Here is a 25,838-nt window from a genome sequence, read left to right on the forward strand (position 1 = left end):
TGAGTTGTGTAACTGAATTCCTGATTTCCTGTCAGAAAGGTCACAATTCTTAGCAATTCACGGAAAGTCATAGAGTAAAACGGAAGTAATATGTGTCTTTCCTCCAAGGAAGTGCTGTTGCTGATCCACACAAACAGTTTAGCAGCCAATCTGAGGAGTCCTCTTATATTGTTGCGCATGACGCTCTCATTTACCGTCATGTATAGTAATCATATTATGAAAATGAACTGCAAAATTATTTAGACAAGATATCTGTATGATGCAAAAAGTGGCAATTGACTTTAAATCATTAAAAGTATGAATCACACAAATCCAAAGGCTGTAAACTCAACTAAATACTTACGATCTACTGTTACGAATAACTTAAATTGGAACGACTACATAGCTAAGTGGAGAAAGCAAACGAAAGACTCGCTCACAGAAACATCTGTACCTAAAGACTGGAATTTTGCTCAAGTCACACCAATACGAAAAAATGGAAGTAGGAGTTGAACTACAAACTCATATCACTAACGGCGATTTGCAGTAGGGTTTTGGAACATATACTGTATTCGAACATCATGAGGTACCTCGAAGAAAACGCTTTATTGGCACGTAGATAGCACGGATTCAGAAAATATCGTTCTTGCGAAACACAACTAGCTCTTTATACTCATTAAGTAATGAGTGCTACCGACAGGGAATGTCAAATTGATTCCATATTTTTAGATTTCCAGAAGGCTTTCGACACCGTTTCTCACAAAAGTCTTCTAACCAAACTGCGTGCCTATGAAATATCGCCTCAATTGTGAGGCTGGATACGTGATTTCCTGTCAGAGAGGTCACAGTTCGTAGTAATAGACGGAAAGTCATCGAGTAAAACCGAAGTAATCTCCGGCGTTCCCCAGGGAAGTGTTACAGGCCCTCTGTTGTTCCTGATCTATATAAACGAAATAGGAGACAATCTTAGTAGCCGTCTTAAATTGTTTGCAGATGATGCTGTCATTTACCGTCTTGTAAAGTCATCAGATGACCAAAACTCATCGCAGAATGATTTAGATAAGATATCTGTATGGTGCTAAAAGTAGCAATTGACCCTCTCTAAAGAAAAGTGTGAAGTTATTCAGATGAAGAAATCTACTAAATTTGGAATACGCGATAAGTCTCACAAATCTGAAGGCTATAAATTCAACTAAATACTTAGGGACTACAATTACAAATAACATAAATTGGAATGATCACATAGATCACGTTGTGGGTAGAGCCAACGAAAGACTGCCATTCACTGGCAGAACACTTAGAAAATACAACAGGTCTACTAAAGAGACTACTTACACCATGCTTGACCGCCCTACTCTGGAGTATTGCTGTGCGTTGTGGGATCCGTATCAGATGGGACTGACGGATGATGTCGAAAAAGTACAAAGAAGGGCAGCTCGTTTTGTAATATCGCGAAATAGGGGAGATAGTGCCACAGACATGATACGTGAATTGGAGTGGCAATCATTAAAACAAAGGCGTTTTTTGTTGCGTTGGGATCTTCTCATGAAATTTCAATCACCAGTTTTCTCCGCCGATTGCGAAAACATTCTGTTGGTACCGACCTACATGGTGAGAAATGATCATCACGATAAAATAAATCAGGGCTCTCAGAGAAAAATTTAAGTACTCGTTTCTCCCGCGTGATGTTTGCGAGTGGAACGGTAGACAGACAACTTGAAGATGGTTCATTGAACCCTCTGCCAGGCACTTTATTGTGAATATCAGAGTAATCATGTAAATGTATATTTATTGGCAGAACGTTTAGAAAATTCAACAGGTCTACTAAAGAGACTCCTTACACTACAATTGTCCGTTCTCTTCTGGAATATTGCTGTGCGGCGTGGCATACGCATCAGATAGTGTTGACGGCATTCACCTGAAATTTTCAGAGTAGGGCAGATTTTCCTTTACTAAGACTACATAGAGGAGAGAGTGCCACGGAATTGATACACTAATCTGGGTGGCAATCATTAAAACAAAGGTGTTTTTCGCTACGGCCGTACCTTCTCATGAAATTTCAATCAACGACTTTCTCCTCACAGTGTGAAAATATTTTGTTGATGCCCACGTGCAAAGGGAGAAATGGTTGCAGTAATAAAATGAGAAAAATCAGAGGCCGCAAGAAAAGATTTGAATTTTTGCTTTTCCCGCGTGCTGTAAGAGAGTGGAATGGTTGAGAAACATCTTAAAAGTGGTTCGGTAAATCTTCTTCCAGACACTTGATTGTGAATTACAGAGTAATCACGTAGATGTAGATACATGAAAGATTTCACATTCATGTTAATTCAGTATTTTATTACTCGCAATACATTTTCAAGGAAATACAATTCGTAGTTCCTATGTCCGCAGCCCGTGGTCGTGCGGTAGCGTTCTTGTTTCCCACGCCCGGGTTCCCGGGTTCCATTCCCGGCGGGGTCAGGGATTTTCTCTGCCTCGTGATGACTGGGTGTTGTGTGATGCCCTTAGGTTAGTTAGGTTTAAGTAGTTCTAAGTTCAAGGGGACTGATGACCATAGATGTTAAGTCCCATAGTGCTCAGAGGCATTTGAACCAAATTTTGCAATTCCTAAAAAGCGTGTGCCAGTCAAAATTCGGTACTGCTCGAATTGTTTGTTTTGAGATTAACATGGCCTGGTGTCCTCCTCCAAGAAAATGTTTTTGTTTTCATGAAGACTTTATGTTTAAAAAGTTTTTTTGTGTTTAAAATTTTCGTGTTCTCAAATACTCTAATGTTGAAATCCATTTCTTTTCAAATCCCGATGTTACAACTGAGTAGTCTTCATTTTTCTGTTTTTGAAAATACACCCTTTTATTAAAAACATGTATGGCTATTTCACTTACGTGAATGTAGCCCGGTGACGTCATCGACAACCGTCAATAATTCGACAGGTGCACATCCTGTCCCTTTTAAGACAAGATTTCAGTTATGTACCTGCCGAAACACCAGCGGTTATCGACGGTGTCACTCGGCTATTGACGGCCGGAGTGGCCGTGCGGTTCTAGGCGCTACAGTCTGGAACCGAGCGACCGCTAGGGTCGCAGGTTCGAATCCTGCCTCGGTCATGGATGTGTGTAATGTCCTTAGGTTAGTTAGGTGTAATTAGTTCTAAGTTCTAGGCTACTGATGACCTCAGAAGTTACGTCGCATAGTGCTCAGAGCCATTTGAACCAACTCGGCTGTTTCCCATAAGTTACTTGAACGCTGTAAATGCCAGGAGAAACTGAGATTCACATGTTAGTTTATTAACTATTACTATTAGAAAACTGCACTTCCTTCAGAACTCTTATCAAAATTCGAGAGTCTCCGTGTACATCAAAACTTCCATCTTATAAAATAGTACCTATTGTTATTGCATTTTGTAAATGTACAGCTTTTAGTTACTTCACTACCTATTGTACCTTTGTATCTTATATGTTTTGAAGAACATCTGCATGTACATCTACATATTGATGTATACTGCGGAAGTCACCAAAAGGTGCATGAGAGAGGGTACCTTGTACCACTACTACCCTCCCGCATTCCTGTTCCACTGGAAAATAGACCGAGGGGAAAGCGACTTCTACATGCCTCCGGAAGAGCCCTAATTTCTCGTATCTCATCTTCGTTGCCCTCTGCGAAATGAACGTTGGTGGAGTTAGAATCGTTCGGCAGTCACCTTCGAATGCCAGTACTCTAAAGTTCCTCAGTAGTGTTTCGTGAAATCAACGTTGACTTCCCTCCAGGGATTCCTTTTTGAGTTGACGAAAGACTTCTGTGCCACTCCCGTGATAGTCGAGCCAACAGGTAACAAATCGAGCAGGTCACCTCTGAATTGCTTCAATGTCTCCCTTTCAAGTGATCTGGTGTGGACGCCAAACACTGTAGTAGTACTCCAGAATGAGTCACATTAGTGTTCTGCATGGGGTCCCCTGTACAGATGTACCACACTGTCCAAAATTTCGCGCAAAGCACTGTAGTCCACCATTCCCCTTCCTAATACTGCCCTTGCATGCTCGTTCGATTTCATATCGCTTTTCAACGTTACGCCTAGATATTTAAACGACGTGACTGTGTCATGCAGAACATAACTAACGCTGCATCCGAACGTTACCGACTTGTTTTTGCGACTCATCTGCATTAACTTTTTTTTCTTCTTTTTAATTTAGACCAAGTTTCCATTCATCACACCAACTAGAGATTTTGTCTAAGTCATCTTGTATACTTCTTCAGTAACTCAACGACGATACCGCCCCGTATATCACAGCGTTTCTCAGCCAGCAACAGTAAATTGCTGCTCACCTGTACGTCAGATGATTCAAGTATATGGAGAATAAGTTTGATTTGTAATACGTATTATTTGAGGAGTAAATTCACGGACGTCCTGTAGAAACCTCTTCACAGAACTGGGTATACTAACTACTGCCTCTCAGAACATTTACTCCTTAATGAAATTTGTCCTAAATAATATATCTCTTTTACCAACAAACAGCTCAGTTCATACCCACAATACCAGGAACAAAAATGATCTGCACAAGGACTTAAAAGCACTTACTTTGGTTCAAAAAGGGGTCCACTACTCAGGAACACTTATCTTCAATAATTTGCCAGCAAACACAAAAAATTTAGTTACAAATAAAGATCAGTTTAAAAGAAGCCTGAAAGACTTACAAGTGGCCAACTCCTTCTACTCCATTGACGAATCTTTTAATAGAAACAAATGATGTGTTGTATATACTCATACTATTAGTATTGTTATTTCAGCTCAAAAAAATGATGTATTGTGTATACTCATACTATTAGTATTGTTATTTCACCTCAAAAAAATGATGTATTGTGTATACTCATACTATTAGTATTGTTATTTCAGCTCAAAAAAAAAGTGACGTGTTCCACATCCACGAGGATCTCCTCAGTACGGATCTATGGAACGATAAACTAGTCTAATCTAAAACCTGGGGAATTCCTTACGATATCATCTACATTTACATGGATACTCTGCAAATCATATTTAAGTGCCTTGCAGATGGTTCATCGAACCACCTTCACAATCCTCTGTTATTCCAATCGCGTATAGTATGCGGAAAGAACGAACACCTATATCTTTCCGAACGAGCTCTGATTTCCATTATTTTATCGTGGTGATCGTTCCTCCCTATGTAGGTCGGTGTCAACAAAATATTTTCGCATTCGGAGGAGAAAGTTGGTGACTGGGATTTCGTGAGAAGATTCTGTCGCAACGAGAAACACCCTTCTTTTAATGATGTCCAGCCCAAATCCTGTATCATTTCTGTGACACTCTCTCCCATATTTCACGGTAATACAAAACTTGCTGCCTTTCTTTGAACTTTTTCGATGTACTTCGGCAGTCCTATCTTATAAGGATCACACAACACGCAGCAATATTCTAATAGAGGACAGACAAGTAGGTCTGTTACATTTTCTGTGTCCTACCAATGAAACACATTCTTAGCTTAGCCTTCCTCCACAACATTTTCTATGTGTTCCTTCCAATTTAAGTTGTTCGTAATTGCAATTCCTAGGTATTTGGTTGAATTTTCGGTCTTTAGATTTGAGTGATTTATCGTGTAACCGAAGTTTAATGACTTCCCTTTAACACTCATGTGGATCACCTCAAACTTTTCTTTATTTAGGGTCAAATGCCAATTTTCATACCATTTAGATATCTTTTCTAAATAGTTTTGCAATTTGTTTTGATCCTGTGATGACTTAATTAGTCAATAAACGACAGCGTTATCTGCAAAAAAACCTACGATGGCTGCTCAGATTGTCTCCCAAATCGTTTATAGAGATAAGCAACAGCAAAGGTCCTATAACACAACTTTTGGGAATGCCAGAAATCACTTCTGTTTTAACCGATGACTTTCCGTCAATTACTACGAACTGTGACCTCTCTGACAGGAAATCACAAATCCAGTCACATAACTGAGACGATATTCCGTAAGCACCCAATTTCAATACGAGCCGCTTGTGTGGTACAGTGTTAAAAGCCTTCCGGAAATCAGTAAATACGGAATCGATCTGAAATCCCTTGTAAATACCACTCAACACTTCGTGTGAATAAGGAGCTAGTTGTATTTGACAGGAACGATGTTTTCTAAACCCATGTTGACTATGTGTCAATAGACCGTTTTCTTCGAGGTAATTCATAAGGATCGAACACAATATATGTTCTAAAATCCTGCTGCAAATCGACGTTAACGATATGGGTCTGTAATTTAGTGGATTACTCCTACTACCTTTCTTGAATATTGGTGTGACCTGTGCAACTTTCCATGATATATTGTTGATATGATTGTTGAGTATGGAGCTAACGCATCGGCATACTCCGAGAGGAACCTAATTGGTATACAATCTGGACCAGAAAACTTGCTTTTATTAAGTGACTTAAGTTGTCTATGTGGACAGCGTGTTGATTTCTATCACGTAAAAAGGCTTTCAGCCACTCACATATCTAGGAAACTAGTCTATACGCTCGGACCTTCGTTAAGAGTCAACAGTGGGGCACCGTGTAAAACTCTTCCCGTCTTTTATGTATTTTTTCTGTCTTTTATGTTACTATCCGAAACACAGTAGTCTTTCGTTTTATCAATTCGTAATTTCTGTGATAGGAACGTCTATAAATCAGTGCCGTACACAAACCATTACCCAGGGGCAGGCAGGTATTTAACACGTAATTGTCTAAGTTTTGTTAACCAGTCGATGTCAAGTCGTTGGCTACTCTTTAGTCAGTTACAGGCTTGAGGCTATGTAAAGCACAATAGGCGGCATTCTGTGACAGATATCACCACAGGTACCACGTTGGTGCAAGCATATGTGTTACCGAACACACCGTTAAGCGTACATAGTCGAACATGGGGCTCCGCAGAAGGCGAACTTTGTACATAACCATAACGGTGCCAAACAACTCGGAAAACCTACCAGGGATACGTTGAATCCATGCCTCGCAGAATGGCTGAGGTATTGCTTTCCTGAGGTGTGCCTACAAGCTATGTATTAAACGTATGGTTGCAATGTTCTGACCCAGCAGAGTAGTGTTATTTATAAACAGACTGATTTTTATAGCTGAGCTCTCCGCTAAAGTGATTCCATTAGCAACTTTTAGGTTATAAATATTTTTGTTAGTGAAAGTGTCTGCTACTGCTACTGTTACATTTAAATGTTAACGAATTAAACGCGGATAGAGTTATCATCGTTTCTTTAAATTAATGAGTCAACGTCCAACAAGCATGTAATTCTCAAAAAGCTAGCTTTCATCTCAGGTGTATTTCGACATTTACCTGAAAAGTGTTGGAACAGATCAAGAGCGTCTGAAATTTAAGGATGTTTCTTTTCAGCCTTATAATGACATCTTGATTGTCAAAACAGATTCTTACATACCAATTTGTTGCATGAATTTCAACCGTTGTTGAGTTTCGGTTGTTCACAATATTCTTTACGGTTCCTCACAAAAAAAAAAAAAAAAAAAAAAAAAAAAAAAAAAAAAAAAAAAAAATTGCTGATTTTGTGGTGACAAATAGTAGATAATGTATCAGCCTAGTAACAATATACAACAAGATGTCCACTGCCGATCCTGCATTACGGCAACTCTAGAGTGAGCGTGTGTGTTCGCTTGGCCCGTACATGTCTGAATGGACGCGGTTTCATCCTCGTGTCTGGCTCATACAGTGTGTCATTACACTCGAGTCTGTGTGGGTGGGCGGTGGCTCGCTTCCGGAGTGTTTACTCGGATAGAAGCGTACCTCGCTTGCTTACCTCATCGGCGAGTCGCCATAGATTACACTTCGTATGGGCAATCTCCTATGAACACACAAATTTTCCTCCGGATATTACGGATTCAGTTACGGAACAGAAACTGAGAGCAGCTAAGGAAAAATATGAAAGAACTCCCAATATTTGGAATTCAATGCAAATTTACAACGAGTTTTCCCGTATTCTAAATGAAGTTCTTTTAAACTTAGCCAAAGAAATAAAAATATTCGAATATTCAGAAATGATTATAACGTAATATCTGCTGACACAATCCAGTCCTTTCTGTGAGTCTCTGAAACCTTAATTTTTTTCATCAGATATCTTTCGTGATTGTTCTTTTTGTAACGAGATGAACTTGGAGCTTATCGTTAATTAACTAACGTTTTATCGCCGTCGAGTGAAGCTGGTACCGAACTGAAATGTAATAATGTACGCGGTCCTGTAAAGAATTTATAGTTACATCTGTATCTACAAATAGTGTGTCCCAGGAGGAATGCCCAATAGTCAGGGATATAGCAGGAACGTTCATTTGAAGCAAAAAACTTCATATGAACACGTATTGTGATTCAAATTGTTTTCTAGGTAGAACACGTTTAACATATATTTGTTTGTGGGTAGTGGCGCGCATTTGTGTGTCTTATAATGGCTCTGAGCACTATGGGACTTAACATCTATGGTCCCCTAGAACTTAGAACTACTTAAACCTAACTAACCTAAGGACATCACATAACACCCAGTCATCACGGGGCAGTGTGTGTCTTATACACCCAGCCTGTGTTCAAATAATACAGATGAGTCATCTACAAAAAGAACTGATGGGATGTTGACACTGATGGTCAAATTTCTAAGAAGGAACAGGAAAACTGGACTGAGAATAGACCCTTGTGGGACACCTTGTGTCACTGTTAAACGAAGGCTGGGAAGGCAATTTGAAGGTGGTATAAAATGGAACTGCCGCATGCCTTGTACAAATACTTCACCTTTCATGCCTGTTTCTAATCTTGGTAATAAATACACACAGATGATGCTGGCCACACCGGTGGAAACATGTGTTCTATTTCGGAAATCATTGGAATAGCGCGCATGCCCATATGAAGTTCCGTCCTTCAAATTGTCGTTCCTGCCATATTCATGAATACTGATCAAGCCTCCTGCGTCAGATTGTGTATATTCCAATAAGCTACCCTACAGGGCGTGGTGAAGGGTACACCATACCTATATTATCGATTTTATTTTATGTCACTTTCGCATATTGTGCAGGGAAAAGTGACTCTTTCTTTGCGAATTTTTGTACCATAATCTGTTGTCCTAGTCGCAGCTCGTGGTCTAGTCGCTGCCTCTGGATCACGGAGTCCCGGGTTCGATTCCCGGCCGTGTCGGGGGTTTTCTCCGCTCGGGGACAGGGTGTTTGTGTTATCTGCACCATTTCATCGTCATTTATGAAAGTGTAAATTCTGGACTGAGTACGGGCGTTGATAACCTTGCAGTTGAGCGCCCCAAAAACCAAATATCATCATCATCGTGACATAATCTCTCTTATCTCTGTCTTACATGAGCTCTACTTGATATATACAATAATTTTAGCGTAAGTGCCTCATAGTCTTCTGTAAATACAGCTTCTCCAAATTTACCCAACAGTGCTTTGCCAGAACTACGTCGTCTTTTCTCCAAGAATGCTGAAAATCAATAACATTGGACAAATATCAGAGAATAATCACAGACATATAGGGCTTGACCTAGCTAGGAAAGTTACCATAAAAATCATCGGTAATAAGACATCCTGTGAAGAATCTATTGATTGAATGTATCACATATCGTCTATAGAACTAGTAATATACTTTAGGTCGCGCCTGTTTCATCGCGAAAGGTGTTGAATATAGTGTAAATGATTTAGCAAATAGGGTACTGTGTAGTACTGACTCGTTTGCTTACATAATACAGATTGGCGATTAATTGTAAAAAGAAGTACACTAGCATGGAATTCATCTAGAAGGGAAACTTAACTGTTATAAGTTGTTCATATAGTTAGTGAAATAGAAAATATTAAATTCTTTAGAGTGAAGGTACACGAAAAACTCTCTCGTAGATATCACATTTTGTGCAGGAACTGACTGCTGTTCTCGTCACTATGAAAATACACTGCACTGATGCTGGCATCAGTTTCAGTTTTTTTTTCATGTTTCCACTGTTACCCTACATCCTGTGGTGCCATATTTTGGGGCAACTTTGACTATTGATACAGAACATTCTTTGGCAAAATTCGAACTCAGATCTACGTGCTGTGTCAGTTCAGTAACATGGTGTATAACCTTACTCAAGTGTCTCCAAATTCTAACGCTGCCCTGTACACGTACTGCCTTGTATGATGTAGTCAATAACATGGACTCACTCAAAAGGAATAGTGACTTTCACTGGGAGAACGCTAGAAGGAAATGTGATTTGTACTTGGATATTTGTTCTAATGCTCAATCCAAAGACTGGTACGATACTCTTCTCCACGCTAATCTATACCGTGCATTCCTCTTCCTCTCTGCATATCTGCTTCAACCTACATCCGCTTGAACCTAATTACTGTAAAGAATTCTTGTTCTCAAATAAAACTACTGTATATGGTTCCAGAGACCTTTTTAAGTCTCATCAATTCAGTCTGCAGTTTTACGTCGTAGATGTTTGAGACTTAGGAAATGTCTCTGGAACGATATAGTTTCTTTGATTAAAGCACTTATGCCCGGGTCCCAAGCAGAATTCCCCGTTTCATTCGATGCTGACGTGTTGTTCCAATGCAGTTGGAGAGCCTCTGCAATGCTGTTCTAGTGTAAGGGATATACCAAATGGGCTGAGCTGTGAAAGGGAAGTGGGACTGTGAAGGGAGGCGCCCTAGGGTAGTCCCTGCATTGTCCAAAGCCACTGTGTCAGGGTGGCGTGGTGACAAGCACGTCTGTCTACTGAGCAGGAGACCCAGGTTCGAATCCCTGTAATGGTACAAATTTCCATTCGTCGCTTCAGTCTGCATATACACTATCTCCACCTGCCCCCCCCCCCCCCCTTTCGGATGCACACACTGCCCTCCACTCTGTGATGCCTCAGTGTATGGTCTTTCAACCGATCCCCTCGTCTCGGGAGAACAAAACTATCCTCTCCATAATTTTATTCAGTAGACCTTCATTAATCGCCCGAACTACCGTTTCAATCTTCTCTAGACAGATACCTTCAGAAAACAGTTCCTCGCACTCAGATTTATATTAGATACTAGGAACTCTCATTTACAGAGAAACATTACCTGTCATTGAAACTCTCCATTTTATATCATCTTCACTTATGCCACCATGACTCATTTTTCCTGAAATAAAGTTACTCGTCAGCTATTTTCAGTGTCTCACTTCCTCACTTCTTTCTGTCAACATTAACTTAAGCTCCATAACCCTTGTATATTGTCGTCGGTGTTCATCGTATACCCTCTTTTCTAGATGCTATCCATTCCGTTCAACTGATCTTTCAAATCGTTTGCTTTCTCTAACTGAATGTGAAAACACGTTGTAAATCTTAAGTTATTATTTCATGTACTTGAACTTCAATTTGCTTTCCCAAATTTTCCTTTGGTTTCCTTTCCAATTTACTCAGTATGCAGACTGAATAATGCAACGCTAAAATCCGATCAGCGCTCTTCTTAACTACTGCTCCCTCTTATTTCCTTCGACTCTTAACAGCACTCTCGTTTCTAAAACGATTTTAGATAACCTTTCTCTCCTTGTGGCGGTTTGCGTGACTCAACGAAATAAATAGCCGTACGATAGGAGCAACCACGACGGAAGGGTAACTACTGAGAGCATTGGCAGTGGCAACAATGTGACTGACTGGTGAGCTGGCATTGTAACATTAGCGAACATGGTCTTGTTGTGTTGGTATTCCGAACGCCAGAAACTAAAGCGAAATCACAGCCGCTTCGGATCTCCTCGCGGGGACTACTCACAAGGGAACCTCCCCATCTCACCCCCCTCAGATTTAGTTATAAGTTGGCACAGTGGATAGGCCTTGAAAAACTGAACACAGATCGATCGAGAAAACAGGAAGAAGTTGTGTGGAACTATGAAAAAATAAGCAAAATATACAAACTGGGTCGTCCATGTGCAATATAGGCAATATTAAGGGCAGTGCTGTACGACGAGAGCCGTGGTCCCGTGGTTAGCGTGAACAGCTGCGGAACTAGTGGTCTTTGGTTCAAATCTTCCCTCGACCGAATATTTTAACTTTTTATTTTCAGTTTATGTGACAAACCCTTATGTTTTCATCACTTTTTTTGGAGTGATTATTACATCCACAAGAAAACCTAAATCGGGCAAGGTAGAAGAATCTTTTTACCCATTCGCCAAGTGTACTAGTTAGGTGGGTCGACAACATATTCCTGTCATGTGACGCACATGCTGTCACCAGTGTCGTATAGAATATATCAGACGTGTTTTCCTGTGGAGGAATCGGTTGACCTATGACTTTGCGATCAAATTTTTTCGGTTCCCATTGGAGAGACACGTCCTTTCGTCAACTAATCGCACGGTTTTGCGGTGCTGTCGCAAAACACAGACACTAAACTTATTACAGTGAACAGAGACGTCAATGAACGAACGGACAGATCATAACTTTGCGAAAATAAAGAAAGCAAAATTTTCAGTCGAGGGCAGATTCGAACTAAAGACCTCTCGTTCCGCAGCTGTTCACGCTAACCACGGGACCACGGCGCTCCTCGGCTCACATTGCCCTTAATATTGCCTATCTTAGGCATGGACGACCCAGTTTGTATATTTTGCTTATTTTTTCATAGTTCCACACAACTTCTTCCTGTTTTCTCGATCGATCTGTGTTCAGTTTTTCAAGGCCTATCCACTGTGCCAACTTATAACTAAATCTGAGGGGGGTGCGATGGGGATGTTCCCTTGTCAGCAGAATGTCGCCATCAGGAAAAATGATCTGGCATTCTACATGCCGGAGTGTGGAATTTTCCATCTCTTCATGGGGCATGTAGGCTAAAGGATTTAAAAAGGTAAATGGATGGGCTGAGACAATCTGAGCAGCCGTCTTAGGTTGTTTGCAGATGACGTTGTCGTTTGTCGACTAATAAAGTCATCAGCAGATCAAAACTAGTTTCAGAACGATTTAGGAAAGCTATCTAAATGATATTAGAATTATATTAATACCTTCAGCTGCTGACGGGCGTTGATATGTATCAACGGGGACACGTGAAATTGCGTGCCCCGACCGGGACTCGAACCCGGGATCCCCTGCTTACATGGCAGACGCTCTATCCATCTTTTTTCTTTTTTTTTTTTTTAGTTCTTTGTTGATCTCATTTTGTTCGTTGTATATGTTCGGGGTGGACGTCTCGTGACACCCGTTCAGGTTGTTCGTTGATCCGTTCACTCAGCTGAGCTACCGTGCCGGCGTCCATCTGAGCCACCGAGGGCACGGAGGATAGTGCGACTGCAGGGACTATCTCCCGCACGCCTCCCGCGAGACCCACATTCTCACCTTGTATCTGCACACACTACATTCGTAGTCTCCCATGCCAACACACTCATTACTCGTGGAAGACATTCTTACCGAGTACCGGAAGAGTTCGGGGAATATGTGTGCATCCGCACAGAAGGAGGTCATGGTCGGTATTGCTAGAACTATATTCTTATATGCATATGGTGTCTGTTCTTTCGGACATGTTTTCCTTGCGACGGAATCTTCTCACGAAATTCCAATCACCAGTTTTCTCCTCAGAATGCGAAAATATTTTGTTGACACCGACCTACATAGGGAGAATCGGTTACCACGATAAAATAAGGGAAATCGGAGCTCGTACGGAAAGACATAGGTGTTCGTTCTTTCCGAGCGCTATACGAGATTGGAATAATCGAGAATTGTGAAGGTGGTTCGATAAACCCTCTGCCAAGCACTTAAATGTGGTTTGCAGAGTATCCATGTAGATGTAGAAGTTAGATATAGCAGGAATTAGTGATATTCGATGTTAGGAGGATCAGGACTTCTGGTCACATAAGCACAGGGCTATAAATGCGAACGCAAATAGGGGCAGTGCAGGGGTAGGTCTAATAATGAATAAAAATAGGTATGTGTGCAAGCTACTATAAACAGCATAGTGAACGTATTATTGTAGCCATGATAGACATGGAGCCAAAACTCGCTACTTACTACAGCCTTACGTGCCAACTAGCGCCTCACATGACGACGTGGCTGGGTGAGGGAATGGAAATTATTTTATTGGTTACAGAAAATGAACATTTAGCTATGATGGATGACTGGAATGCGGTAGTAGAAAAAGGAAGAGATGCATATACAGTAGTACTGCGAGAAAAGAATGAAAGTGGCAGCCGACTGGTAGAAGTTTTGTACAGAGCACGCCGTAAACACCGCTAATACGTGGTTTAAGACTCGTGATAGAAGTTTGCGTATGTCGTGTAACAGGCCTAGACGAACTTGGAGCTTCAGGCTAGTTACATAATGGTAAGATACATATTTCAGAACCACATTTTAAACTACATAACCCTTCCAGCACCAGATGCTGTTATTGGTTATGAATTGCATCTTAAAGCTGAAAAAAAAGAAACCGGGAGAAAACTGCGACTGTGCTAGTGGTGAAATAGGAGGAGAAATGTACAGAGGGAAAGGAATGAAAGAGGAAGCTGCATGATAGAACTGTAAAACAGAGCATAATTTAAATTCCGCTAAAACTGAAGAAATTGCAAAAAGATAGGAAAGTAAGGAGTTGCGTCTGGATAAACTGAAGCAGCCAGAGTTAGTTGAGAGCTTCAGAATGAGCATTAAGCTACGTTGGGCGAAATAGAGGAAAGCAATATAGTAAGACACGAATTTACAGATGAAACAGCGAAGGAACCAGAGGATCTCAAAAGTATAAACAACAGGGTCTAGTAGAAATCCCTGGATAACTCAGGAAATACTAACTGTCGAAAGTAGAAAATACATTAGAAGAAACAGGCGAAAGTGAACACAATCGTCTAAAAAATTAGATTAACGGTAAGTGCAAAATATGTAAGCAGGAGTGGCTAGAGGACAGATGCAGAGCTGTAGAAGAATCCATAATTAGAGGAGAAATAGATGCCGCCTCTAGAAAAATTGAAGACCCTTGCGGAAAAGAGAAGCAACTGTATGAATCTGAAGAACTCGGGCAGAAAGCCAAAACTAAACAAAGAAGGAATATATGACAGCTGGGAGAAATATATCAATGATCTGTATAAGAAGAACAGACCAGAGCCCTGGAGATGGCATCCACTCAGGATTGGTAAGGTACTTGTGAGAGAGAGCCATGAAGGAAATATTACACCTTGTGCCCTATATATAGTATGAGACAGGCGAAATGCAGACTGCAGGAAGAATGCAATAATTCCAATTCCAAAGAAGGAGGTGCTGACAGATGTGATTACTGCCGAGCAACAGTTTAATAAGTCTTGAATGTAAAATAATGTCACGAATTTTTTAGAGAAGAATGGGGATGATTAGTTTGGGCGCCGGAGAAATGCAGCAACATACGATGCAGTACTAACTGTACATCTTTTCTTGGAAGAGCCTTTCGCGAGTCTATCTCCTAAGATTAGTTATAGATTCAGTATCGTCAAGTGTTTCCTACATTCCTTCAGAACCCAACTAATCTTCGCCGAATTCAGCTTCTACTGCAATTCACATTCTTCTGCAAATATTTTGTGTAGCTCCTTTGAAGTCATGAGTTATTAAAAAGATGGTTCGCTAATACTTCTGTCAGCAGAAGCCATCCAAAGGGATATCATTGTTGATTTCAATCAATGCCTGCTGACATCCAGTGTCTGTCAGTGTCTTATTCTTGATGTCTTTGGTTACTTCGCCTGTCTCTTATATGCCGCTCGAGGTAGCCGCGTGGTCTCAGGTGCCTTGTCACGGTCCGTGCGTCCTTCCCCCCCCCCGTCGGAGATTCGAGTAGTGCCTCTGGCATGGGTGTGTGTGTTGTCCATAGCGTAAGTTGGTTTAAGTTAGATTGAGTAGTGTGTAGGCTTAGGGACCGATGACCTCAGCAGTTTGCTCCCATAAGACCTTACTACAAATTCCCAAATTTTCTCTTATATGTTTCTTTCCTTCCCTCTCTTTAGTTCATTAATTGCTTAGTGCTCTCTATGAAACGATCAACGCCACGCGGGATTAGCCGAGCGGTCTGAGGCGCTGCAGTCATGGACTGTACGTCGGGCCCGGCAGAGGTTTGAGTACTCTCTCGGGCATGGGTGTCTGTGTTTGTCCTTAGGATAATTTAGGTTAAGTAGTGTGTAAGCTTAGGGACTGATGACCTTAGTAGTTAAGTCCCATAAGATTTTCCACACATTTGAACATATTTTTTGAAACGATCAACACTTTCTATTCTTTTCTTCAACTTATCTCACATCCATCTCTTTCTTTTCCAGTTCTCTACATTTTTTCCAGTTTTACGATGCAGTTCAGCCAATAAATTACGCTCAGAGTATGCATTTGAACCAAGAAAGATTTTACAATTTAAAATCTGGTGGCGAAACATGTTTCTGTGGCGAAACATGTTTCTGTGTAATTATTCTGAAACATTTCAATGTCTGTAGGTCTGTCATAATCTTCTTTTACGACTGTTAAACCACGAGTTAGCAGTGATTCAGTTGTCCTCTGAACGAAAGTTCTACCAGACATCTTCCCCTTTCATTCTTTTCTCCCAGTCCAGGCTCACCTACTACCTTTCTTTCTCTCCCTTTTCGGACTATAAAATTCCAGCACCCTATCACAATCCAACTGTCGCCTTCTTTACGGAACTGAATGCCTTCTTTTACCTAATCATACATTCTTTTAACTTCCTCATTATTACTAAAGAGAGATTTGTGTTAGCCAAGCGGTCTTTCCACAGTGGTAACACCAGTTCCCGTCAGATCACCGAAGTTAAGAACTGTCGGGCTTGGCTAGGTGTGGCGCAATCAGCCCTTTTGAGGACAATCGAGGAGCTACTTGATTAAGAAGTAACGGCATCGGTAGCGAAAACTGAAAACGGCCGGGAGGGCTGTGCGCTGACCACATGTTCCTCCGTACCCGCATCTGATGACACCTAAGGGCTGAGGATGGCACAGCGGTCGGTCGGTACCGTTGGGCCTTGAAGACCTGTTTGGACGGTGTTTCTTTTTTTATTTTCCTCTTTTTTTAATTTGTGGTCAGATGAATAGCTTATCCCTTGCATTTCTGTGTTCCGTCCCTCCCGCCACTGCATCATCGCTCCTGGAGAGTCATCTGGAGTTCAGTGCCAACTGAGGTGTTTTATTACCGCTTCTGCACACGGCTTCATGTAGATTCACAAAATTCCTTTCCGTGGTACCGTTACCTCCAAGTGTCTATTTCTTACTTCTACTGGGGAATCTCAACCGAAAATTGACACAAACCCTAAAGGTACATTTTGCGTTGTCCCATGATTGAGACTTGAGACACTGCACATCAATCACATTAGCCGATGTGCAGAGCGGTAGTTTAGGAAATAGCACACTAAAAGTAGTAGATGGATTTTGCTACTTGGACAGCGAAATAACTGACGGTGGCCGAAGGAGAGAGGATTCAAAATATATACCAGCAATAGCAAGGAAGTCCTTTCTATGAGGAATCTGTCATCGACAAGAGCAAGTTTTAATGTTCTGAATCTTTTCTAAAGGTATTTGCTTGGAGCGTAGATGGTTCAAATGGCTCTGAGCACTATGGGACTTCACGTCTATGGTCATCAGTCCCCTAGAACTTAGAACTACTTAAACCTAACTAACCTAAGAACATCACACAACACCCAGTCATCGCGAGGCAGCGACAATCCCTGACCCCGCCGGGAATCGAACCCAGGAACCCGGGCGCGGGAAGCGAGAACGCTACCACACGACCACGAGCTGCGGACGCTTGGAGCGTAGACTTGGAGGCGATGAAACGTTAACAGTAAACAACCCAGACAAGAAGAGCAGAAGGTTTTGAAATGTGGTACTACGAAGATTGGTGAAGACTGGATGGGTAGATCGGGTAAATAATGGGAGGCTACTGAATCGAACGGAGAGAAAACGAAATTTATGGCACAATTGGACAAAAAGAAGGAACCAGTTATTTGGATACATGCAGAGGCATTAAGCAGTAGTGCAGTGTTGGCAGAAGAGCCAACACTGTGTTCCTAGAGGAGGCCGAAATGCACGCGTTTAATTACAAGCTGACTGGCGTGAGGTCTGGAACAGGACAATATCTTGAGAATTGCAAATAAAGTACGTAGATGAAGTAATACTTAACTTTAATCCACAATTGTAGAACATCTCTCTTGATGATACATGCTTCACATAATAAATATCAATTGAATACGGCGCCTTGCTAGGTCGTAGCAAATGTAGCTGAAGGCTATGCTAACTATCGTCTCGGCAAATGAGAGCGTATTTGTCAGTGAACCTTTCCTTGCAAAATCGGCTGTACAACTGGGGCGAGTTCTAGTAAGTCTCTCTAGACCTGCCGTGTGGTGGCGCTCGGTCTGCTATCACTGACAGTGGTGATACGCGGGTCCGACGTATACTAATGGACCGCGGCCGATTTAAAGGCTACCACCTAGCAAGTGTGGAGTCTGGCGGTGACACCACAAGTAGTAAGTTTCGTAATGTAGGGTCGTGTGGGAGGGGAGGGATAAAAATTGTTGAGCAAAACCAGGACTTAAATATAGCAAACAGGCTGAAATCGATGTAGGTTACAGTAGTTATGTAGAGAAGAAGGCTTGTCCATAGGAAAACGTGGTGAGCTGCATTCTAGTAGTCTTCAGATTGAAGACCACAAGAACATCAATAACACCAACATCGACGGCAGCAGCAACATCGTCAAATGATTAAAAAAAGCGATTCGTGTGGATGCATTTGTGCAGACCCGCATACTCTTAGGATCTCGCTCGCGGTTGGTTCAAATGGCTTTGAGCACGATGGGACTTAACTTCTGAGGCCATCAGTCCCCCTAGAACTTAGAACTACTTAAACCTAAAGACATCACACACATCCATGCCCGAGGCAGGATTCGAACCTGCGACCGTAGCGGTCGCGCGGTTCCAGACTGTAGCGCCTAGAACCGCTCGGCCACTCCGGCCGGTCTCATTCACTGTGATTGCTCTGTATCACACACCTTAGAAACCACTTGGAATCACGTTTTGACGCTTTTTCAATAGTATCCAGAAGAGTATAACCTATAACCTGAAGGATATTGTACCAGAAGCCTTACAGGACTGTTACTAAGCCTGGGGTCAACAACTCTGTTGTTTCGAAACTGCCGGAGGGACAATTTTTAAAGACAAAAACGTTGAAGTGTAAATGGAGTAAAATTCGTTGTTACAAAAAATCAGCTTCATTACTTTTGAAACACACCTCGCTTCTTTCTGTCTATATTGATGCCGATAAATTATGATTTTGTACTTTATGAAGACTGATAGGAAGCGATACATAAGTGATTAGCATTGCAAGATCACAGATTAATGTGAGCGTGAGATAAGCCATTGCAAATGTGCAATTCTGGTTCATTAACAACCAGTGTAACAGCCAGACTGTTGAATGCAGGCATGCAAACGTGCATGCACTGTGTTTTGCAGGTGCCGGATGTCAGTTTGTGCGATTGCATTCCATCCATCTTGCACTCGGTCCGTCATTACTGGGACGGATAATATTGTTTGTGGATGACGCTGGAGTTGTCCTCCGATGATGTCTCATATCCAGAGTGCCGTGGACAATGCCGTCCATGTCTACACCGTATTACTTATACTGCAGAAGGTGCTCGATGTAGTTCGATGGAAAAGAGAGGACATAGGCAAGTTGCAACGCAAGAAAACTGTAGTGAAATGGTAGAAGACCTGCAGACCATCGACGCTTCGTGCAGCATTTTTCAGTAGATTCTCAAATTAAAGAAATGTGACATACGAGTATAAATAGGCAAAAAGTTCGCTACTGTCGAGTAATGACTAAATTCATTAAAACAGTAAAACATTAAAACATCTAGCAGTATTCGTCTAGTGACTGACACTGCAATCACCACATAAAAGTGGTTGTACGAGAAGCAGATGCCAGTCTGAGTATTTTGGAGGACACTTCAGAAAATGTTATTAAACCAAACAAGAAACTGCTTACGAAACATTCATTTGACCGTCTTGATGATGGCTTGCCGGGATGGGAATTTTAGTCTAGGAACAGAACCTGGAAAGAAAGGTTGAGAATTCTTTTCGTCTACTGGAATTTCTCCTAAGTTTTTTTTATTTGTTCAGAATGCTGGAAAATTTTCTCACTATGCAGACTGAACTGAAAATTTCTCTTGTGTTTTAATTTTCTAACTGGCGTTCACTCTCCATCTATATAGGGAGACGACGCATCTACGCATGTGTGTGTGTGTGTGTGTGTGTGTGTGTGTGTGTGTGTGTGTGTGTGAATAGTTAATCTGACATTTTCTGACTTAAATTCTTGGAACTGGTGGAAGGATAGGAGGTGTAAGGGGTGAGATATAACAAGTTCCACATACATTTGCCTCTTTTGGTCACTTTCTTTGGCCAGGAGTATTTCAAATGAATTTGTTTTCCGGTGTATGGATTGGGCTACAGGGCCAGAAGTAGCTCGACTACTGAGCACACTGTGGTAACACACAAAACATGGTATCCTAAACACGAACTAATGATAACGATTGTATTGGAGACTGGAGATGTCCCCGTCGGTTGCATGGACAACGTAAGAGATAGCAGCACGACTGCTCACAACATTACGTGTAGCACTTCCAGAGTGTGTTAAATGATATCGACCAGTCATTTTGTTCTGTAACAATTCGTAAACTAGAAAGCCTTTCTTTAATTCCTTAGGCCAACTGAGGACCACATAAAATAGCTTCTATCTTCTTTATATTCTCATTTCTTTCTTTCCCGTGGTTTTTCATTCTTTATCTGTGTTGCTCTCTTCTTTCTTGTATCTTTGTCTCTGTTCTCTCCTGGAGGCCTTTGAAACGTTTTGCGTTTGCTTTGAATTTCTCTGTTTTCCCTGTTTCTTCACCCGTTATTTCCATTTTCACAAGGTCTGCTTTACCTTTTATCATCCATGTCATTTATGCTTACGAGTTCCTGTCAAAGAAGTTAAAAATTCCTTTTGTTAATGTCTTCTCCTCTTCACAAGCTTCCATAAGCCGAGATGTTCATCATTCAATACACGCTTAAAGTTTTACTTCAAAACCACTCTTTTCTCTCTACACACACCTACAAACACATAAGCACACTCACCCACACACACACACACACACACACACACACACACACACACACACACACACACACACAGCACAGGTAGTGAAAGCAGTCTTTGGCTGCTCTGACTTCCTTTTTCCTGACAGTGTTTCCTGCTTTATACAGCAAAAGTTTCTTCCTATGTTACATCCAATATTGGGGTGGTTCTTGGTTTTTCGAATTTTGTGTTTCTCCGCCCACATCCCCTAGTGTTTTTCCTTTTGTTTTAAGAAGAAATTTAAGACCTATTTTGTTGAAACTGATGACGAGTTGCGTCATTTCACTACGTGTTCTTTATAACTTTTTATGCGTGGAGGACTAGAATTATGGTGGATTAAAATTATGTGCCAGGCCGAGACACGAGCTCGGGACCTTTACCTTTTGAGGGCAAGTGCTCTGTCGACCAACCTACTCAAGCACCAATCAGGGTCCCTCCTCACAGCTGTACTTCCGCCATTACTTCATCTCCCACCCTCCAGACTTCACAGAAACTCTCCTGCAAAACTTATGGGACTAGCACACCTTCAAGGAAGGATATTACGGACACATGGCCTTGTCACAGCCTGGGGGATGTTTCCAGAGTGAAATTTTCATTCCGCAACGGAGTGATGAGTTCCTTTCAGTCATGGGTTTGGACATGTTCAGGATGTTAAGTATAGATTTAAGTTTCTTAAACAAGATTCCTTTACCTGGGGATTCAAACGCGTCCTACCTTGGGCCCAAAGAGGCTACGAAAGTTCTTAAGGTGACATATTATTTAATCCTTTCTTTCAGGAGTACTAGTCGCGCAGGTACGGCAGGAGAGCTTCTGTGAAGTATGAAAGGTTGTAGATGAGGTACTTGCGGAAGTAGATCTGTGAGAACGGACCGAGAGTCGTGCTTAGGTAGCTCAGTCGGCAGAGCAATTGCCTACAAAAGGTAAAAGTCCAGAGTTCAGGGTCTCGGTCGACCACACTGTTTTAATCTGCCAGGCAGTTTCATTTCAGCTCACACGCCACTGCAGACTGAAAATTTAATTCTGGAGTACGAATTCAGTCAAATGCACGCATAAGCAATAATAAAAGGCACGTGTTGATATGACGCAACTTATCGGCCACTGCGCTATTGGTTCGTCATCTTCAATTGCGGCAAAATAGAACTTACAATTCTTCTTAAAACAAGAGGAAAAAGACTAGTTGATGCGTGTGAATAAACATTAAAATTCGAAAAAAACGAGGACCACCCTAACGCAGTATACGACATATGTACATGATTTACATCAGCTTCATTTCAGATTTGACTACTAGGCATTCGTTCAGTGGTACTGGACACAGTGGTACGCGTAAATATCACATATCAAAGCGAATGTTTTTGTTACATCTGTTACTGAAGCGAGGTACAAATGCTGAATATAACAGATTTTTAATAATCGACGAGCAATTCCCGTTAAAGCTGCAGTTCCATACATTGAATTCACGCGTAATTGTATTGGAAATTCCACTCCAGTGAAAAAGAGAGAAAGCATTTTAATTGTATCAGTAAAGGAGATACACTCTCTCGGTCATTAGGCTGTAGCGACACAGGTTGGTTCTGAGCTGTTTATTTAAACTTGCAACTATAGGAATATAAATCCAGAAAATAACACTTATAATTATCAGAAAGCAGCACTGTATACATGATCTCGGCGTCCAAATGAATGGAATATATGAAGCAACAGATCTTACTAAAATACGAGTTGCACTTTCAATTCTGTTACATATTTCACACTACAACAGAAGAATTTATTGGGGTATCGACAAATAAGTAAACGAGCCGATTTTAACAGCTTATTTTGAATTGTTATCACTTTATTTTTTCTCAGCTGAGTAACTGGCGATGCAATAAGCCGATCCATATCACCATGGCGTTGGTAAGGTGAACATCGTTTAATTTTTGCTCCGAATCCTTCAGCCACTCGCCAAGTGAAATCCAAATTGAATTTTTCTTCCGGCCAAGAGGCAACTACATCTTGTAGTCATAGCTAAAAAATGTTATTAACTACATAAGGGACGTGTAGAAATGATAGCTCACAAACTGAAGAATGTTGCGTCTCTATATGCAAGTGACGTAGGTACAAAAATGTTGAAAGGAATCACAAATAAGCTACAGTACTATAGTTGAAATTCCACAGGATCATTTCTTTAATCCACAGTATAGCAGCCCACTGTAACAAAAATATACATCTACATTTATGCAAAATGGCTTAAGATCACTAAGACGCAGTGACAATGCATGTACTGTATTTTTTGAAATTTATTTAACTATTTATTTAACCCGCCAAGACTAGGAGCGTTAGACCCTTTTTATGTCTATACGTTTTGCGTTACATATAGTACGGCAAACGTGTTTTAAGTTATGTCTACTAGAGATATCAACGTTCAGATATTACTCTGGCCTAAACAGTGCATGAAAAGTTTTTATTCGCGCAGGAGAAGCGTAACAATAACGACAAATTAACGTGAGGTAAATTTAAATTATGAGGGCTGAAGCAATATACGTTACAGAAGTGGTGGAAGGGATGGAGGGAAAGATGAACATGATGAAACACAAGGAATGCAGAAAAGAAAGTGACGTGACTGATAGAGATGTCTGACCCTCTTAAGTTCTTCGCCATAATGATTACCTGCATAAACGGCACAAAGTCTCCCGTCTCAATGATATTTTACTCCAAATAGACACTTCTTGTAGAAAAGTACTGATGTGTTGGCAAATGTGCCAACACCTTGTAGATAGAGGAGGCCGAAATGCACGCTATCTAACGCAGACGGGCGTGAATTCTGGAACAGGATAAGTAATGAATGGTAGCAAGAAAAGTACGTAGCTGCTATTATACTTAACTTTTAATCCCATATTTGTGTACAGCATTCCTTGAGGATACAAGTGAGACTCTATCTTAAAATGGTTAATGGCGCCTTGCTAGGTCGTAGCCATGAACGTAGCTGAAGGCTATTCTGTCTGTCTCTCGGCAAATGAGAGAAAGGCTTCGTCAGTGTAGTCGCTAGCAAAGTCGTCGTACAACTGGGGTGAGTGCTAGTCCGTATCTCGAGACCTGCCTTGTGGTGGCGCTCGGTCTGCGATCACACAGTGGCGACACGCGGGTCCGACATGTACTAAATGGACCGCGGCCGATTTAAGCTACCACCTAGCAAGTGTGGTGTCTGGCGGTGACACCACAGTACAATTATATGTCGTATAGAATAACAATGAATCTATGTAGTCTTATAACCGCTTTAAAACTTGTTCCAAATACGGATTTAATACATGCCACCAGTGTCAGTTTAAGGCCCAAGCGACACAAAATACCCCTTGGTACGCGCAAGTACAAGATTTGTAAACGGGATTTGTAACAGGGGCCCCATGGGCCCTGGGGTGCAAGATTTGCACACATTGCGTATCACAATTAGCATCGAAAACTGGTATGGATAAAGGTGAAAGAGGGTCAAAAAACTTTTTTTTAAATGGGGGTGGGGGGGGGGGGGGACTGGATGGGGATGGTAAGAGTTTGTGTGGAATAATGTTTCCGAACCAGCACTGCGTAACACAAACTGACAGACTCCATAAGTCTTTTCTGGTGTGTCTTGACTTTCAAGATGAAAAACTCGTTGTTGTTAAACTTCTTATCTGTCGCCACAGTAGTTTTAACTACGTTGTTGTCAGGACGGTTTCCCACGGATCAACTTTACTGAACTCGCAGCTCAATTATTGGAATAGGCGATGTAAAAGGTGGTACAAGTAAGTCAGATCATGAAGCAATTGCAATAGGTACTAGACGTATAGCTGTAAATATAAATCACATGGGTGTAAAATATGGCCGCGTGGGATTAGCCGAGCGGTCTAGGGCGCTGCAGTCATGGACTGTGCGGCTGGTCCCGGCGGAGGTTCGAGTCCTCCCTCGGGCATGGGTGTGTGTGTTTGTCCTTAGGATAATTTAGGTTAAGTAGTGTGTAAGCTTAGGGACTGATGACCTTAGCAGTTAAGTCCCATAAGATTTCACACACATTTTTTTTTGTAAAATATGTTGAACTGAGAAACATTAGCTGTTGAAACGCGAAGTTTGTCTGTCTCTTGCGATTCTCGGGGTGATCACTAGCTTCTCAGAAACAAGATTGTTATAAGAAACGTAAATGGCATCTCACGACATGACGTGTATCACGTTGGGTAATTTACTGCAACATGATGATCATTTTCACAATTTTCATATTAATTTTAAACTCTGACACCTAACATATTGTGATTTATACGGAACTCGGGCAGTTACCTCTTTTTAGTGGTACACATACACGTTAAACTACAGGAAATTTCTAAATTAGTTTTACAAAAGTAACCTTTAATAGTCAAAAATGTAAACAACTTGCAGAAATGTTTGACACAGAATTATATTTTCAAGTTTTATATATAAATGTTCAATGTGACTATCATTTGTAACTTGACAAAAGTCCCATCTGTACTGTCAAATCCTATGAAACAAGTCCTGAAATGTGCTGGCAGCTGCTTGTGTTATCCGTTGTCGCAGCTCGTAGACGTTTCCCAGAAGCGGAGGAGCAAACACTCTGCCTTCAGTATAGCCTCATAGACAGAAGTCCACTGTCGTGAAATCAGGTGATGCTGGTAGCCAGGATACTGTTCAATCACGTGCAATCCAAGTAGTTACATTCCTACGAAGGTGCGCGACAAATTCACGATGATAATGTGGGTGGCGCGCCATCTTGCTGGAAAATAAATGCTGTGCTCATATCTTGTTGTAATTAAGGCATTACATAGTGTT

This window comes from Schistocerca americana, chromosome 8 (genome assembly GCF_021461395.2).
Source record: "Schistocerca americana isolate TAMUIC-IGC-003095 chromosome 8, iqSchAmer2.1, whole genome shotgun sequence".
In the NCBI taxonomy this organism is placed as follows: Eukaryota; Metazoa; Arthropoda; class Insecta; order Orthoptera; family Acrididae; genus Schistocerca; species Schistocerca americana.